Below are 17,936 nucleotides of genomic sequence, written 5' to 3'. Positions count from 1 at the left end.
ATAAAAAGATGCTCAACATCACTCATCATCAGGGAGATACAAATCAAAACTACAATGAGATATCACCTCACGCTTATCAGAATGACTAAAATTAACAACATGGGAAACAGATGTTGGTGAAGACGTGGAGCAAGGGGAGCACTCTTACACTGTTGGTGGGAGTAAAAACTGGTGCAGCCACTCTGGAAAACAGTATAGATGTTTTTCAAAAAGTTAAAATTAGAACTACACTATGATCCAGCAATTGCAATACTCCCTATTTACTCAATAGTGCTGAGAGGGAAATTTACACCACTAAATACATACTTTAGTAAAGAAGAAAGTTCTGAAGTCTATAAATTTATACCTTAAGAAACTAGAATAACACACCCTTCCATACCACTTCCATGGCCACAGCCAGACTTAGTGACCTGACTCCCTGTGCCACTTTTCCAGCCACTGTCAAACCCATCTAGCAGGTGAGCACAGCCTACTGAGGTAATGTCTCTTGTGTGCTTAGCTCTATTGGCCAAGGTAGATTTCATTTCTGGGACCGATGTGTCTAAAACAATAAAAAAGGTAGCTCAAGAGACAACAAAACCTAGGGCAAACTTAAAAGATAGCGCTCATTGTCTACAGAAACCTATGCCTTCAAGACTGGAAGAGATAGATGTTTCACCTAATACATAGAAACAAACACAGAGAGCCATGTAAAATAAAGAGCATGAAATACATTCCAAACAAAAGAACAAGAAAACAACACTGGAGAAAAACCGTAATGGAATGGAGATAAGTAATTTATCTGGTAAAGAATTAAAGTAATAGTCATAAAAATGCTCACTGACCTTAGGAGAAGAATGGCTGAACACTGTGAAAATCCAATAAAGAGATAGGAAACATAAAAAAAAAACTGAAGTCAGACAGTTGAAGGTTAAAGTAACTAAACAAACAAACAAACAAACAAACAAAAAATGCACTACAGTGATTTAGAAGTGGCTTAGATGGAATAAAACAAAGAATTAGTGAGAAAAGGTAGTGGAACTCACCCAAACAGGGCAACAAAAATCGAAGGCAAAAAATGAAAATAGCTTAAATGACGCAAGTGAGAACATCGTGCAGAATAACATTTGCATTTTTGAAGTCTCAGGAGGAAAAAGAGAGAGAAAAAAGAAAACGTATTTGAAGAAATCATAACTGAAAGTTTCTCTAGCCTGGAGAAGAAAACAGAAACTTAGATCCAGGAAGTCTAGAGATTTTAAAATAAGATGAACCCAAAGAGACCCAAACCAAAACACATTATAATTAAACTGTCAAAAGTTAAAGATTAAGACAGAATATTGAAAGAAGCAAGAGGAAACAACTTGTTACATAAAAGGGTACCCCCATGAGATTATCAGCAGATTCTTTTTTTTTTTTTTTTTTTCTATTATTATTTTGTTTTTTTTTTTTTTTTTTTTTTTTTTAATTTTTTTTTTTAATTGGTGTTCAATTTACTAACATACAGAATAACACCCAGTGCCCGTCACCCATTCACTCCCACCCCCCGCCCTCCTCCCCTTCCACCACCCCTAGTTCGTTTCCCAGAGTTAGCAGTCTTTACGTTCTGTCTCCCTTTCTTATCAGCAGATTCTTAACCAAAAACTTCTCAGGCCAGGATGTAGTGGCATGATATACTCAAAGTGTTGGGGTGGGGGTGGGAGGGACTTCAATCCAAGAATACTTTACCTGACAAGATTCTCATTAAGAATTGAAGGAGAGGGATCTCTAGGTGGCGCAGCGGTTTGGCGCCTGCCTTTGGCCCAGGGTGTGATCCTGGGACCCCGGATTGAATCCCACATCGGGCTCCCGGTGCATGGAGCCTGCTTCTCCCTCTGCCTGTCTCTCTGTCTCTCTCTCTCTCTCTCTCTATCATAAATAAATTTTTTTTAAAAAAATTATAAAAAAAAGAATTGAAGGAGATAATGAGTTTCCCAAAAAAACATAAGCTGAAGGAATTCACCACCGTTAAACTGGCCCGATAAGAAATATTAAAGAGACTGCTTTAACCTGAAAAGAAAACACACTAGTTAGCAACAAGAAAATGTATGAAAGTAAAAATTTCACAAATAAAGATAAATGTATAGTAAAGGAAGTGAATTAAACATTTAATAAAGCTAGTGTGAATGTTTAAAAGACAAAAGTTGTAAAAATAAGTAAAACTATATAAATCCTCAACCAAGTATAAGCATACCAAAGTCAGCAATACATTGAAAGCATGATGCACCAATATCAAGTGGGATTTATTCCAGGGATGCAACAGAGTTCAACATCTGCAAATCAATCAACATGATATATCTCATTAACAATGTGAGAAATAAAAACCATATAATGAATTCAATAAATGTAGAAAAGGCATTTGACAAAATTCAACATGCACTTAAGATAAAAACTCTCAATAGAGTGAGTATAGAAGGAACATACCTCAACATAATTAACGCCATAAATCAAGCTTGCAGCTAACATCATACTCAATGGTGAAGAGCTGAAAGCTTTTATTTTAAGATCTGGAGCAATATAAGGATGCACAGTCTCACTACTTTTATTCAACATAGAAATGGAAGTCTTTTAAATATTTTTTATTTATTTATTTAGTTAGTTAGTTATTCATGAGAGACAGAGAGAGAGGCAGAGACACAGGCAGAGGGAGAAGCAGGCTCTATGCAGGGATTCCGATGTGGGACTCGATCCAGGGACTCTAGGATCACGCCCTAGGCTGAAGGCAGCTGCAAAACCTCTGAGCCACCCAGGGACCTCCTGGAAATGTAAGTCTTAGCCAGAGCAATTAGGTAGGAAAAAGAAAAAAGGTAGCCATATTGGAAAGGAGGAAGTAAAATTGTCACTATTGGCAGGCCACATGATTTTATTTATTTTTTAAAGATTTTATTCATTTATTCATGAGAAATGCAGAGAGAGGCAGAGACATGGAAGGAGAAGTAGGATCCCTGTAGGGAGCCCAATGTGGGACTCAATCCCAGGACCCCAGGATCATGCCCTGATTCAAAGGCAGATACTCAACCACTGAGCCACCCAGGTGCCCTGACTACATAATTTTATATATAGAAAACCCTAAAGACTCCTACAAAAAACCCGGAACCAATGAGTTCAGTAAAGTTGCAGTGTGTCAGTATACAAATATATGTTGTGTACTTATATATTAACAATGAATTATCAGAAAAGGTAGTAAGAAAATAATCTGATTTACCAATTGTACCAAATTCAATAAAATACCAAGAAATAAATTTAACCAAGGAGAGTAAGAGCCTCCACACTGAAAAATATAGGACAGTAATTAAAGAAATTGAAAAAGACGCAAATAAATGGAAAGATTTTCCACTATCAAAGATAGAAAAAAATCACCGTTGCTCAGATATCCATATTACCCAAAGCAATCTACAGATCCAGTGCAATATCTAAAAAAAACTGCAATAAAATTTTTCACAAAAATGGGACAACCAATCCTAAAATATGTGTGGAACTACAAAAGGTCCTGAACAACAAAAGCAATCTTGAGAAAAACTAAGAAGGCTAGAGTCATTACATTCATGGATTTCAAACTATATTACAAAGTTATAATAATCTAAACAACATAATATTGGCATAAAAATAGACATACGGATCAATGAAAAAAACAGAGAGTTCAGAAATACCCACGCATATATGGTCAATTAACTTAAAATAAAGGAAGCAAGAATATACAATGGGAAAACAATAGTCTCTTCAATAAATGGTGTTGGGAAAACTGGTTAGCTACATAGAAAGGAATCAAACTGGACCAATATTTTGTTTACTTAAAAATTATTTATAAATTTTTTTTATTTATTTCAGAGAGACAGAACATGAGAGGGACAGAGAGGAGCATAGGGAGAGAGAAGCAGACACCCTGCTGAGCAGGGAGCCCAACACGGGCTCCATCTGAAGACTCTGAGATCATGACATGAGCCAACTGCAGACAATTAAACGACTGAGACACCCAGGTACCCTGGACCAATATCTTATACCAAACACAAAAATTACATCAAAATAAGAGTTGAAATGTATTTGGATATGAATTCTGAGAAATAAGAAGGGAATTAGAATCCATAGAGCTTTTTGACTAATTGGATATGAGAGATATAGAAGAATCAGGATTCCAGTATGAGTCCCAAATTTCAGGATAAGATGTGGAAATGCATGCATTGAGCTTAAAAAACAGCGAGAGGAGGGATGATGGTGTTTAATTTGAGGAGTTGAGTTTGAAGAGCCAATGGGACGTTCAGATGGAACTGACTGGTTAGAGGGAGATCTGACCAGAGATATACATCTTATAGCTGTTTCTTTAGGTTTAATTGAGCTGTTCAAAGGAAACTCTGAAGAATTCAAAGACACAAAGATCAGTTCACAAAGAACTATTTATGAAGAGGCAAAAAGGCAGAAAAAGTGAGTGTGTGTGTGTGTGTGTGTGTGTGAGAGAGAGAGAGAGAGAGAGAGAGAGAGAGAGAGAGAGAGGAGAGAGAAAGGTGAATAGTGTCCAATCCCCTGGGTTGAGTACATTAAGCCCACAAATATCGAGAGGTCACTGACAACCATAGCAAGAGCAGGCTTAGTGGAATGGTGAGGGCAGAAGTCAGATGGCAGTGGGTTGAGAAGGGAGTGGGGGTTAAAGAAGAGATGGCAATGACCATAGGAAGTTCTTCTAAAGAGTTGAAGCTAGAAAGAGACAGGAGGTCCAGGGACTTTTTAAAATTGTGGTGAAATACACATGACAGAGAAGTTGACCCCCTTAACCATTTCTAAGTATACAGTTCAAGAGTGTTAAGTGTATCCACACCGCCGTGCAACAGAACTAGTTCTTCTTGCAATACTGAAAGGCTGCACCCATTAAACAACAACTTCCATTTTTCCCTCCCCCCAGCCCCTGGCAACCACCATACTACTTTCTGTTTCTATGAATTTGACTACTTTAGATACCTCATACAAGGGCAGTCATATAGTATTTGTCTTTTTGTGACTGGCTAATTTCACTTAGTAGAATGTCCTCAAGGTTCATCCGGACCAGGAATTGAGGTTCTCACAAGATTGGAAAAGCCAATTGCTCTGTACCCGCAAACAGCAGCAGATCAAACTGTCATCCAGGGCCTTTCCCATTGCCAGGCCAGGCAGAGCTATCAAAATAAGCATTGGCCTTTGCACTCACACCGATTGTTTCAAATGGACTCAAGGTAGCTGGTTACTAAAATAAGAGAAAGAAGGATGGGCCAGGAACATAAAAGGAGAGAGTTGGTGGACTTTAAGAACTATATTGAAGAAAGACCTTTGGGTGTGGGGTAAGAAACATGGAGATGGAAGTTCACCTGGGATGATTCTTTCTCTTTTCTGGAAGGGCACCACTGAGTTGACCTTCAGCTTCCTTCGAAGACAGGTAATATGGACATGCCATGGATGGATCCAAAGGTGTCACCAGTCCTGACTAAGGTGCTGAGGTATCTGTAGTGCCAGGGATAACAGGGGTGTGGAGAAAATGAAAGCTGTAATTGCTGGAGCTAGGGTACCATGGGGTAGAAGAAGGCATCTGACGTTACACGTCAATGGAAGCAACTTCCATTATCAAATATGTTTGTCATTGGCAAGGCAGTTGGGTGAGTGCCGCTAGTTGCAGTTGGTAAAGCCATGTAGATACTCCTTAAAAATATGGATCACATGGTCATGGTGGCTGTCAGACTACATGGGAAGACAAACTTGAAGGACCTTGAAACTGGTCATTAAAAGTTGAGAGGAAAAATAGGACTATGGTCAGAAACCATTTAAGTTAGTCTGCTATGAAAATATAAAATCTGGATAATAAAAGTGTTTCCTGTAATATTCCTGTAAATTATGTGGTTCATAAAACCTACCGGGGCTGACTTGCGTCATCTTATAGTAAGTGTGCTTCATGCCAAGATAGGATGTTAGAGATGGCATCTTGAGTGATTGTGTCCACGGGGTGTGTTCTATGGCCAGGAGGGAGTGCAACCATGACCCCAGGATGCTATTCCAGATTGGAACTTGTCCCAGAAACCTTGCTGTAAGACCACCTCAAAATACATAAACCAAAAATTGAAAGAATTACAAGCATAAACGGACAAATCCAGTAAAATGGTGGGATATTTTAACACGTCTCTCAGCAATTGACTGCTCAAACAGCCTACAACCTAATAAGAATTTAGAAGTTTTGAACATGTGAACAAACTTGACTTAGTGGATAAATCCCGAACCCTAAACCCAACAATTACATAGTACCTGTCACTGGCAAGCATCTATGCAACATGCATAATAAATGTATTATTGGTGGCACCTGGGTGGCTCAGTCTGTTAAGCGTCTGACTTTGGCTCAGGTCATGATCTCAGGTTCCTAGGATTGAGCCCTACATCAGGCTCTGCCCTCAGCGGGGAGCCTGCTTCTCTCTCTCTCTCCCTCTGCCCCCCGCCCCTGCTCATGTGCATTCTCTTTCTCTCTCTCAAATAAATAAAATCATAAATAAATAAATAAATAAATAAATAAATAAATAAATAACAAAGTGCTTTTCAAAAAAAAGAAGTAAGAAAGAATCCAATTCATGCACACAGGCTGGAAGCCATAAATGGTATGAGGTAGAGTGTCCTGGGGCAATGAGGTCAGTGAGATATGAAACATGAATCCAGCAGCTAAATAGGCAGATAGTATTGTAGGGTGTAGTTCTCATGGACTGTTTGGCTATTGGACTATAGGACAGGAAAGCAAATTTGATTGGCCTTGAAACTTGTGACTAAAAGTTGAGAGGGGAATAAAAAGCTGGGGTTGTGGTCAGAAACCATCTGAGAGAGTGTTCCGTGAAAACTGAAAACCTGATTTACAAAATGTAACAGGGGCCAGGTAGAAGAGATGGCTGGTGCCATCTTGCTGAAGCTGTTGCGTGTGAATGTGGTGATCATATTCCAGGACTGTTTTGTGGTCAGGAGGACATACAATGGCCCCTTAAGATGCCATCCTGGCCATCTGACACAGTTGTTACAGGAGGTAACACAATGCACTGCATTCCTTTTGACATAGAGACTCACAAGTCCCTGAAAATCTTGCTCTGTCTTGGGATACAGTGGCCAGGAAGGGTTGACATCATGACATTGACACCACCCTCACTGAAGGAAAGGTATGGGCATTCACTAGTCTCCATAAGTCCCTCTCAGCTTTGTGTCATGTCCACAGTCTCACCTCCATCCCACCCCATTACCATCAAAAGTAGCTCTAGTGTTCCCAGGGGTGCTGTGATAAGATAGTGCTGCCAGGCTGGCCATGGACTCCAGCTACTGCTCTTTTGTCACAGATTTGCTTCTCAGGAAGGAAAACTCAAGAAACACCACTTAATATCCATAATGCCAACTAGTGATAAGCTTAGACCTTGAATCGAGTCTTAATTCTTCCATCTATTGTTTTTGTACAGGGTCTGTCTCCCTCTTCACCCCCTGCCTGTCTCCTTCCCTCCCTCTTTCTCTTTTTCAAATAGTGAAAAGAAAAATACTCAACTTGAAGAGTTATTCTGAGATTGATGTAGTGTGAAACCTAATTTAGAAAAGCGGCTCAGTGTATGAAAACTTTGCTTTTATTTGTGATTCAACAATAGCTGTAGAAAGAAAGGAGGAGCTGCTCCCTGCTGCCACCTGCAGCACAACTTAAAGTCAGAAGGCCTGCATCATTCCTGAGTACTATACCAGGGACCATGAGACAATTCAGGGCCCTTGTCCAGAAAAAAAAAAAAAAAAAACAATCAAAAACAAACCCCTGACAAATTGAAAGTGAAACCGACACATCAACAAATGTTTAATCGTTCTACCCTAAAGAAACTCTGGTTAACTTGATTGAGTTATGAGTCTGTTTCGCAGTGGTTGACCAACCACCTATGAGACTAACTAAGACTGGAACTTAATCGGGAAGAATTCTTGCAGCCGTGTGGAAGAGGCCAAAAGTGACCGAAAGTAACCTCTGTGACGACAAACCCAAGATCTCTCCCATTCATCATGTTTATGTCACCATTTTCTGAACATGTGTCTCACGAAGGGGCGTGATTCCCAAATGCACATGCTCAGAAAGGAGGACACCCCCCCCCTTTGTCCCTATGTGCAATCAGCATATTCCATTCAACCCTACATACCCCTTGACATCCTGACCCCTTATCCTTAAATACACCCAACGCCAACCCTTCGGGGAGGTGGATTTGAGAAATGTTCTCTTGTCTCCTTGCTTGAAATGGCCCTTGTCTGAAAACAAAAGTGGCAATGTCTTGTAAATGAATGGGACCTGCAGAATATGGGATGGGTCCTGTCAACAGAATTCACCAATAAAATCTGCTATCTCTAGGGCAACTGGTGGGCAAAGTTGGCCCTTCAAACCTATGCATAGTTAGGAAGTATGTAGGTCTGGAGTAGCAACACTTCTCCTGGGTAGGTTTTGGGAATTCAGAACTTCTAATACCTTGAGAGACAGATAGGAGAGTCCAGCGAGTCATAGTAGAAGGTGTCCATTCCTAAAAGGAAGGACTTTCATGTTCATGCTCTTTCACTCCTCGTGTCTAATGTCCCTGGCGTGCCTGGGGATTGTGTTACATACAGTATGATAGGCAGGCCCCCACCCCCACCCCACCCATAAAGCAAACCTGAGACTAAGAAGAGGGGGCTCCCATTATAGGGCTGGATGTTATTTTGCCATCCTGCCTAAGATATATTCTTATCTGAGTGTACAGACCCTGGTTTATATTGCAAAGTGTGTTTGCAGATTTTTTTTAAAGATTTTATTTATTTATTCATGAGACACACACACACACACAGAGAGAGAGAGAGAGAGAGAGAGAGAGAGAGAGAGGCAGAGACACAGGCAGAGGGAGAAGCAAACTCCATGCAGGGAGCCTGATGCGGGACTCGATCCCCAGACTCCAGGATCACGCTCTGGGCTGAAGGCAGGCGCTAAACCACTGAGCCACCCAGGGATCCCCATGTGTCTTTGCAAGTATTATAAGAGCCTCCCTTTTTGGTACTCCACCTTCAATGTGGCATTATCTCTTTACCCACAGTGAGGTTCACATTCCATTTAGTTTATATTTTATCTCCTCCTTGTGTTCCTAATTTTTTACATGCAGTAAGTATATACCTCATGAAATTTTCCATTCAATCTCCAGTATTGGTTGAGAGCCTACTCAGAGGTGTGCCCATATGTGGCTAAGCCCTAGGTATATAATAGTGACAAGGCACCCATCCTAGTGAGAGGTATTGTTACATTAAGACTGATCATTAAAAATAAGATAGTAGTAATTGAATGACAGAGATTACAAGGAATAAATACAGTGGCTGACATATATTAGAGAAGTTCCACGATTTTTTGTTGCATGAATGGATTGATAAAAATACACCCAGGGCGTTATGGGAAGATGGAGAGGGGCTCTAAGCTATCCTTAGGGGATGGTGGAATCTGTACAACTGAAGAGAACACATTCTGGGCTAAAGTTGGAAGCTTCTGATGCCTTAAGTTTCCAAGAAAATTCTGGGAGTATTGATTTAATATTGTTCATGAGTAAGGGTAAGGAAATAATCATTCTGTGAACTGCTGAGTCTGGATCACATGGGCCTCCGACTGCTCCATGCCAGTCAGTGTGGTGTGTGTGTGGTGTGTGTGTGTGTGTGTGTGTGTGTGTGTGTGTGTGTGTCTGTCTGTCTGTGAGTAGATGTTTAAGAGAGAAGGTGCCTCCCTAGGTACAGCAGGGGTAGTTCAAAGTGATTTGAAATCAGGCCAGATTTAAAATCACCTCCTCCTTGGAAATTACCAACCTTATTCTCCTCTTCAGCCTCAGGGCCATGATGCTTTATGAATAAAGTAAAGTATGTCATCTTTTAATTCAGAGGCACCTGAATTTTATGATCTGTGTGACCTTAGGTAGGTTTCTAAGGCTCATGGAGCCTTGGTTTCCTCACTGCGAAAGTGAAGGTTATAGTCGCGCTTGCCTCACTTGGTTGTTTTAATGATGGAGTTATATAATGAGTGAACATATGAGCTCTTAGAACAAGGCCTGGAGCCTAATAAATGCTCAGTAAATTCTATATCATTCAGGATGCCATGGACTTTCCAGACATAGCTCAGACCAAGGCTCTGAAAAAAAAAATTTTTTTTTTTCTGCAAACGTTCCTTTGCTCCGCATCTGCTACGGAAGAGGGAGGCTCGGGGCAATGAAGGGGAGAAATAGGCATAAGTTAGCCATGGTACTTGGGGGTCCAGCTGCAACTTCCTGGTGCTAGGGTGAACTAGGGCTGTCACACTGGTTGGGCATAGACCCCAAAAAACAGCAAGTTTTCTGTCTTGCTGCAGTGGGTCATAAATTTTCCTCAGCAGAAGCTCTGAGAGCTTCACTAAGCAAGCGCAATACCAGAAACTTATCATCAGGACTTTGGGCTTTAGTGGCAGCAGCCCTGGGTTTCAAGAAGAGAAATGAACTAAGCCCGTGGCCGGTCTCTATACATAGTCTCTTATTTGTCTTTCCCTTCTTTCCTTACTTTGTCTTTATTCTGTGTGTGTGTCTCTGTTTCTCTCTCTCTCCCTCCCTCTCTCTACTCCTCTTCCTCTGCTCCTTCTCTTTTTTTTTAAGATTTTATTTATTTATTCATGAGAGACACGCAGAGAGAGATAGAGACATAGGCAGAAGGAGAAGCAGGCTCCCTCTGGGGAGCGTGATGCAGGACTCGGATCCCAGGACTCTGGGATCACGCCTTGAGCCAAAGGCAGACACTCAACCACTGAGCCACCCAGGAGTCCCTCCTCTGCTCCTTTTTTCCTTTTCTGCTTTCTCATAATCACAGAACATTTTTAATAGAAACATAAAACAGTTTTTAATGTTATTAACACTTGATAATCCAAGCCCCATCTCCAAAGTTTCTCAGCTAGAAATGTGGAAGATTTTCTTTCGGTTGTGTGTGTGTGTGTGTTTTCCTAAATGATCAGAACAATTTGGTCATTTAGGACTTGGATCAATTCTTTAATCACAGCACTCTTAAGCCTCCCCCACGCCCATATTTCCGATCTCCTCTGTCATTTCATTCCATTCCATTCCATTCCATTGTATTCTATTCTCGGGTGAAGATACGGAATCATATGTCCGGATATGCCATCGAGCCTGTCCATCCATGCCTAAGCCTGGTGATAACCTTGGTGGCCATCACATACCCCAGCTGGGACTGCTGAATATGTTGATTCAGAGCTCACTAGGAGTTCTGGAGCATCCAGAGAAAAAGGCAGGGATGAGATTGGCGATGAGCCTCTTCTGCTGACCTGGTGTTAACCCTGTTTTTATTCAGCCGCATCTACAAAAGAATCCAGGGCACTGGACCCAGGTATCAGATCTCTCTGAGAGTGGCTCCTGTGGTGCTTGGTGGCACAGGGGCATCCCTTGGGCTGACCACAGGCCCACCAGTTGCACATGGTGGTCACCCACCATGAAAGGAAGCCATTTGGCCTGTGCTGAGTGATTTGCACTGCTTCATCACTCTTATTATGGAAACAACTCTTCTGGTTTTTACTCTCAGCCCCTCATTGGATTCATATCCAGTCCCATAGGAACTGGGCCAGGGGACCAACCTGGGTAAGGGATATCACCACTCCCCTCACACAGCCACAGTGCTGTTAGTGGGCCATGCTGGGCTTCCTGGTTCTTTCTTCCTTAGGATTTCATTTCCTAGTCCTTTTCCATCCCTAAATCAAATAGTCCTCTGATAGAAAAGAAATGGTATTTCACTGTGACTAATTATTTTAATTGCCTAACCAAGAAACAGACTCTTAACTCTAGAGAACAAACTGATGGTTACCAGAAGGAAGGTGGGGGGTGGGGTGGGGGTATGGGTTAAATAGGCGATGGGGATTAAGGAGCGCACTTGTGATGAGCACTGGGTGTTGATGTATGGAAGTGTTGAACTACAATACTGGACACCCGAAACTAATATTACACTGCATGTTCACTAACCGGAATTTAAATAAATAAAAAAAAATATATATATATATATATTTTATTGCCTGACTAATGTTGGGGCTAAGCATCTTTTTCCATCTTTTTCCATGAAGGATGGGGGTAAGTGGGTAGGGGGAAGGAAGATCATTTTTGCAGATCATCACACATGCTCCCAGACACAGCAATGTCTGGGATGCAGCAAGGGACACCACTGGATCTCATGGTAGTGGGTTATGTGCTATATTATCTTACTCCCATAGGAAAGAGACCCATGGGGAGTAAATTAAGAACTAAGAGTGACTATACATTGGTTGTGGAATTATGGTGTTTTTTTTTTTAATTCATCCTGGTAACTTTCCCCAATTTCCAAATTTTCCCTGGTGAGGATGTCAAGTCCATATGGTGGGTTAAACACAAGAACAAGATCTGGAAGGAAGGGCTGGCAGTGCCGGTCAGAGAAGACTGAGTGAACTGGCTCCAGAGGCATTGCCTAAGGCCATTCCCTGAGGTGGAAGGAAGCAAAAGAGAGAAACCTTCTGGGCCTTGACCCTGAACCTTCCGGTAATAAATAACTCATGACCCTCAAACTATTTGTGCCCCATTGGCTTTCCTGTGCACCTCCAAATTGATGAAATCCCATACCACAGATTTCCAGAGGCCTGGATTTCCAAGGATTCAGTCGTTAGAATGTTTAGACCTAACCAGGGCACTTCCCACGTGGCTCTGGGGATCAGTCCTCTAGGCAGGATCCTTCTAGGTAAAGAAGGCTTTGGCGATACCACATTGCCACTGAAAGTCTAGCCTCTCTTGTATTGCGTATTCCATTTCCCCATCTTGGGCTAGCAGTGCAGGCTGTGGGAAATTATCCAAGTAGGGAGGGGACGATCATACTGGATAAGCTGGGGGAGGGAGCCTTGGAAGTTTGGTGGATTCACATGGATGGAGAAAGCCAGAGATAAATGACCACAAGGGTGATGAGTGTTGTTTTGTAGAAAGGCCCCAGTAAATGGACTCAGATCTTCTTTTTCTGGCAGGCAATATGTATACACTAAGATAGAAGGTAGCTGTCATCACGGATCTAATGGTCTCAGTGGTGGCTGGTGACTCTTTCTTCTCAGAGGGTGAGCTGTAGGACAAGAATTTAGTACTGACCAGACAGGTACACCAGCAATGCTATTGGTGGAAAGAGTAGCAAAATACATAGCATTTGGGGATATGATCAACAGATGTGCTTTATTCAAATGTTGGCATGCACAAGGGGCAAGCAGACTTGGAGACTTGCCATCAAAAGCTGGGTTTAAAAAAAAAAGTCTGTGGCTGCGACATGTATCATGTGGCACAATCACCCCAGAAACAGAAGATTTTATTAAAAGTATAAGCTGATTCCAGTTTGAGTAGGGCAGAGTGAGTGAAGGGGAGAGGAAGCCCCGGAGAGTTAGCCAGAAATTAAATCTGGTATTCTCGGGTGTCTCGACCTTCATCACCATTCCGAGGATGGTGCTGGCGGGCAGGGATGATCCATCATCATATTAAAGCATAATGAGCTTATAAAAAAAAAAATCTGGTATTCTTTACAGGCCAAGAACTGGGCTTCCTTTTTTTTTTTATAATAAATTTCTTTTTATTGGTGTTCAATTTACCAACATACAGAATAACACCCAGTGCTCATCCCGTCAAGTGCCCCCCTCAGTGCCCGTCACCCATTCACCCCCACCCCCCGCCCTCCTCCCCTTCCACCACCCCTAGTTGGTTTCCCAGAGTTAGGAGTCTTTATGTTCTGTCTCCCTTTCTGATATTTCCCACACATTTCTTCTCCCTTCCCTTATATTCCCTTTCACTATTATTTATATTCCCCAAATGAATGAGAACATATAATGTTTGTCCTTCTCTGATTGACTTACTTCACTCAGCATAATACCCTCCAGTTCCATCCATGTTGAAGCAAATGGTGGGTATTTGTCGTTTCTAATGGCTGAGTAATATTCCATTGTATACATAAACCACATCTTCTTTATCCATTCATCTTTCGATGGACACCGAGGCTCCTTCCACAGTTTGGCTATTGTGGACACTGCTGCTATAAACATCGGGGTGCAGGTGTCCCTGCATTTCATTGCATCTGTATCTTGGGGGTAAATCCCCAATAGTGCAATTGCTGGGTCGTAGGGCAGGTCTATTTTTAACTCTTTGAGGAACCTCCACACAGTTTTCCAGAGTGGCTGCACCAGTTCACATTCCCACCAACAGTGCAGGAGGGTTCCCTTTTCTCCGCATCCTCTCCAACATTTGTGGTTTCCTGCCTTGTTAATTTTCCCCATTCTCACTGGTGTGAGGTGGTATCTCATTGTGGTTTGGATTTGTATTTCCCTGATGGCAAGTGATGCAGAGCATTTTCTCATGTGCATGTTGGCCATGTCTATGTCTTGCTCTGTGAGATTTCTCTTCATGTCTTTTGCCCATTTCATGATTGGATTGTTCGTTTCTTTGCTGTTGAGTTTAAGAAGTTCTTTATAGATCTTGGAAACTAGCCCTTTATGTGGTACGTCATTTGCAAATATCTTCTCCCATTCTGTAGGTTGTCTTTTAGTTTTGTTGACTGTATCTTTTGCTGTGCAAAAGCTTCTTATCTTGATGAAGTCCCAATAGTCCATTTTTGCTTTTGTTTCTTTTGCCTTCGTGGATGTATCTTGCAAGAAGTTACTGTGGCCGAGTTCAAAAAGGGTGTTGCCTGTGTTCTCCTCTGGGATTTTGATGGAATCTTGTCTCACATTTAGATCTTTCATCCATTTTGAGTTTATCTTTGTGTATGGTGAAAGAGAGTGGTCTAGTTTCATTCTTCTGCATGTGGATGTCCAATTTGCCCAGCACCATTTATTGAAGAGACTGTCTTTCTTCCAATGGATAGTCTTTCCTCCTTTATCGAACATTAGTTGGCCATAAAGTTCAGGGTCCACTTCTGGGTTCTCTCTTCTGTTCCATTGATCTATGTGTCTGTTTTTGTGCCAGTACCACACTGTCTTGATGACCACAGGTTTGTAGTACAACCTGAAATCTGGCATTGTGATGCCCCCAGCTATGGTTTTCTTTTTTAAAATTCCCCTGGCTATTCGGGGTCTTTTGTGATTCCACACAAATCTTAAAATAATTTGTTCTAACTCTCTGAAGAAAGTCCATGGTATTTTGATAGGGGTTGCATTAAGCGTGTATATTGCCCTGGGTAACATTGACATTTTCACAATATTAATTCTTCCAGTCCATGAGCATGGAATATTTTTCCATCTCTTTGTGTCTTCCTCAATTTCTTTCAGAAGTGTTCTGTAGTTTTTAGGGTATAGATCCTTTACCTCTTTGGTTAGGTTTATTCTTAGGTATCTTATTCTTTTGGGTGCAATTGTAAATGGGATTGACTCCTTAATGTCTCTTTCTTCAGTCTCATTGGTAGTGTATAGAAATGCCACTGATTTCTGGGCATTGACTTTGTATCCTGCCACGCTACCAAATTGCTGTATGAGTTCTAGCAATCTTGGGGTGGAGGCTTTTGGGTCAGCGGCGAAGAGGGAGAGTTTGACTTCTTCTTTGCCAATTTGAATGCCTTTAATGTCTTTTTGTTGTCTGATTGCTAAGGCTAGGGCTTCCAGTACTATGTTGAATAGCAGTGGTGAGAGTGGACATCCCTGTCTTGTTCCTGATCTTAGGGGAAAGGCTCCCAGTGCCTCCCCATTGAGAATGATATTTGCTGTGGGCTTTTTGTAGATGGCTTTTAAGATGTCGAGGAATGTTCCCTCTATCCCTACACTCTGAAGAGTTTTGATCAGGAATGGATGCTGTAGTTTGTCAAATGCTTTCTCTGCATCTAATGAGAGGATCATATGGTTCTTGGTTTTTCTCTTGCTGATATGATGAATCACATTGATTGTTTTACAAGTATTGAACCGGCCTTGTGTCCCGGGGATAGATCCTACTTGGTCATGGTGAATAATTTTCTTAATGTACTGTTGGATCCTATTGGCTAGTATCTTGTTGAGAATTTTGGCATCCATGTTCATCAGGGATATTGGTCTGTAATTCTCCCTTTTGGTGGGGTCTTTGTCTGGTTTTGGAATTAAGGTGATGCTGGCCTCATAGAACGAATTTGGAAGTACTCCATCTCTTTCTATCTTTCTGAACAGCTTTAGTAGAATAGGTATGGTTTCTTCTTTAAACGTTTGATAGAATTCCCCTGGGAAGCCATCTAGCCCTGGACTTTTGTGTCTTGGGAGGTTTTGGATGACTGCTTCAATTTCCTCCCTGGTTATTGGCCTGTTCAGGTTTTCTATTTCTTCCTGTTCCTGTTTTGGTAGTTTGTGGCTTTCCAGGAATGCGTCCATTTCTTCTAGATTGCCTAATTTATTGGCATATAGCTGTTCATAATATGTTTTTAAAATCGTTTGTATTTCCTTGGTGTTGGTAGTGATCTCTCCTTTCTCATTCATGATTTTATTAATTTGAGTCTTCTCTCTTTTTTTTTTTTTTTTTTTTTTTTTTTTTTTTTTTTTTTACTCTGGGTGAGATCAGAAGCCATCGGCAGGCTTTGAGCTGAGGAATCACACGGCTTACAAAATACATCAATGCAAAAGAAAATCAAGATTTCAATAAATATATTGGGTGAGGAAATCAAGGCCAAATTACAATGTGGAAGTCTAATCAGATGAACACAAAGCACATGCCATAAGGTTCTATGCATTTACTGCCAGTTGGCCAGAGATGTGGATCTACGGTTTCAAGCTGCCTAAATAGAAAGAGAGAAAGTTGGGGCACCTGGGTGGCTCAGTGGTTGACCGTCTGCCTTTTGCTCAGGTCAGTGATCCCGGGGTCCTGGGTTGAGTCCCGCATCGGGCTCCCTGCAGGGAGCCTGCTTCTCCCTCTGCCTGTGTCTCTGCCTCTCTGTCTCTCATGAATAAATAAATAACATCTTAAAAAAAAAAAGAAGAGGAAAGGTGATCACCAACAGGAGTCACAGTATCCCTGAGGTCAAACCTGAATGACTGCACAGAAGGAATAACTATGCTGTTCCCTGAGGTAGGTTTCTCCCAGGAGTCATCCAAGGGAGGTTACCGTATAATGAGTGAACTTCCTCTCCAACACTGTCCCAACACCTCTCAGATACAACAGTAACATTCATGGACATTTTTTTTTTTTTTACAACACTCCTGTGTGAGCACAGTTGAACAAAGTAGTTTGTTTCCTTACCCTCACCACCACTACCAAATTGTTTGTGAACAGTGTTCATTGATTCGTGGGTGCCCTAATGTGTTTTCTTTGCTTGTCTGTTTCACTGTTTGGTGTGCTATTTATCGTCTGTTTTTGTTCCTCAGGGTTATTTACCCTCTGCCTATTATACGTGTTAGAAACAGTTTTCTTTGTCTTTGGGATTTTGTCGATGATGGTGCAACCATAAGGGGAAATTGAGGGAAACAATTTTGTGGGGGACATTAACATCTCCCTCTCACTCTTCACTGGATTAAAAAAAGTTGAACGCACATGGAGGATGTTGGTAATACATATTTATTCATTCAACGAACATTTATTGAGCACCTCCTACATGCCAGTCACTACTGTGACAAATGAGTGAACAATCAGACATACATACTAAACAACCACCACCACCACCCTGGCTTTGAAGAGCTTGCCTTCTAGTGTGCAGACACAAGCAAACAATCAGAATAAGGAAGTAAATTACATAATGTGTTGAAAGAACAAAATGCATTCAAGAAAAGAACAAAATAAGACAAGGTAAATGGGAATTGTATGTGTGGTGGGGAGGGGCATTTGAAATTAGATGTTTAGGGGTAAGTCGCGTTGAAAGGGGACATTTAATCAAAGACATAAAAGAGATGAGGGAGGTAATCATGCAGACATTTGTGGGAAAGAATGTTCCAGGCTGAAAGAACAGATGGTGCCAAAGCC

The 17,936-nt window shown here is 41.4% G+C and overlaps 1 long non-coding RNA gene across 5 annotated transcripts in view; it reads left to right on the top strand.

The window, feature by feature from the left end:
• Positions 1 to 17,384, top strand: part of LOC140627948 (uncharacterized) — a 219,705-nt gene extending 202,321 nt beyond the window's left edge. For 3 of the 5 annotated variants that reach the window (XR_012026423.1, XR_012026424.1, XR_012026426.1), the window contains 2 exons: positions 3,844 to 3,992; positions 16,545 to 17,384. This is a non-coding gene — a long non-coding RNA (uncharacterized lncRNA). Of the gene's footprint in view, positions 1 to 3,843; positions 3,993 to 5,377; positions 6,466 to 16,544 lie in introns of those variants that run through there. The other 2 variants (XR_012026425.1, XR_012026427.1) reach the window with 2 other exon arrangements.
• Positions 17,385 to 17,936: the final 552 nt, after the last annotated feature.

Source organism: Canis lupus, chromosome X, assembly GCF_048164855.1.
Source record: "Canis lupus baileyi chromosome X, mCanLup2.hap1, whole genome shotgun sequence".
NCBI lineage: Eukaryota > Metazoa > Chordata > Mammalia > Carnivora > Canidae > Canis > Canis lupus.
This window is presented reverse-complemented; position numbering and strand designations above follow the sequence as displayed.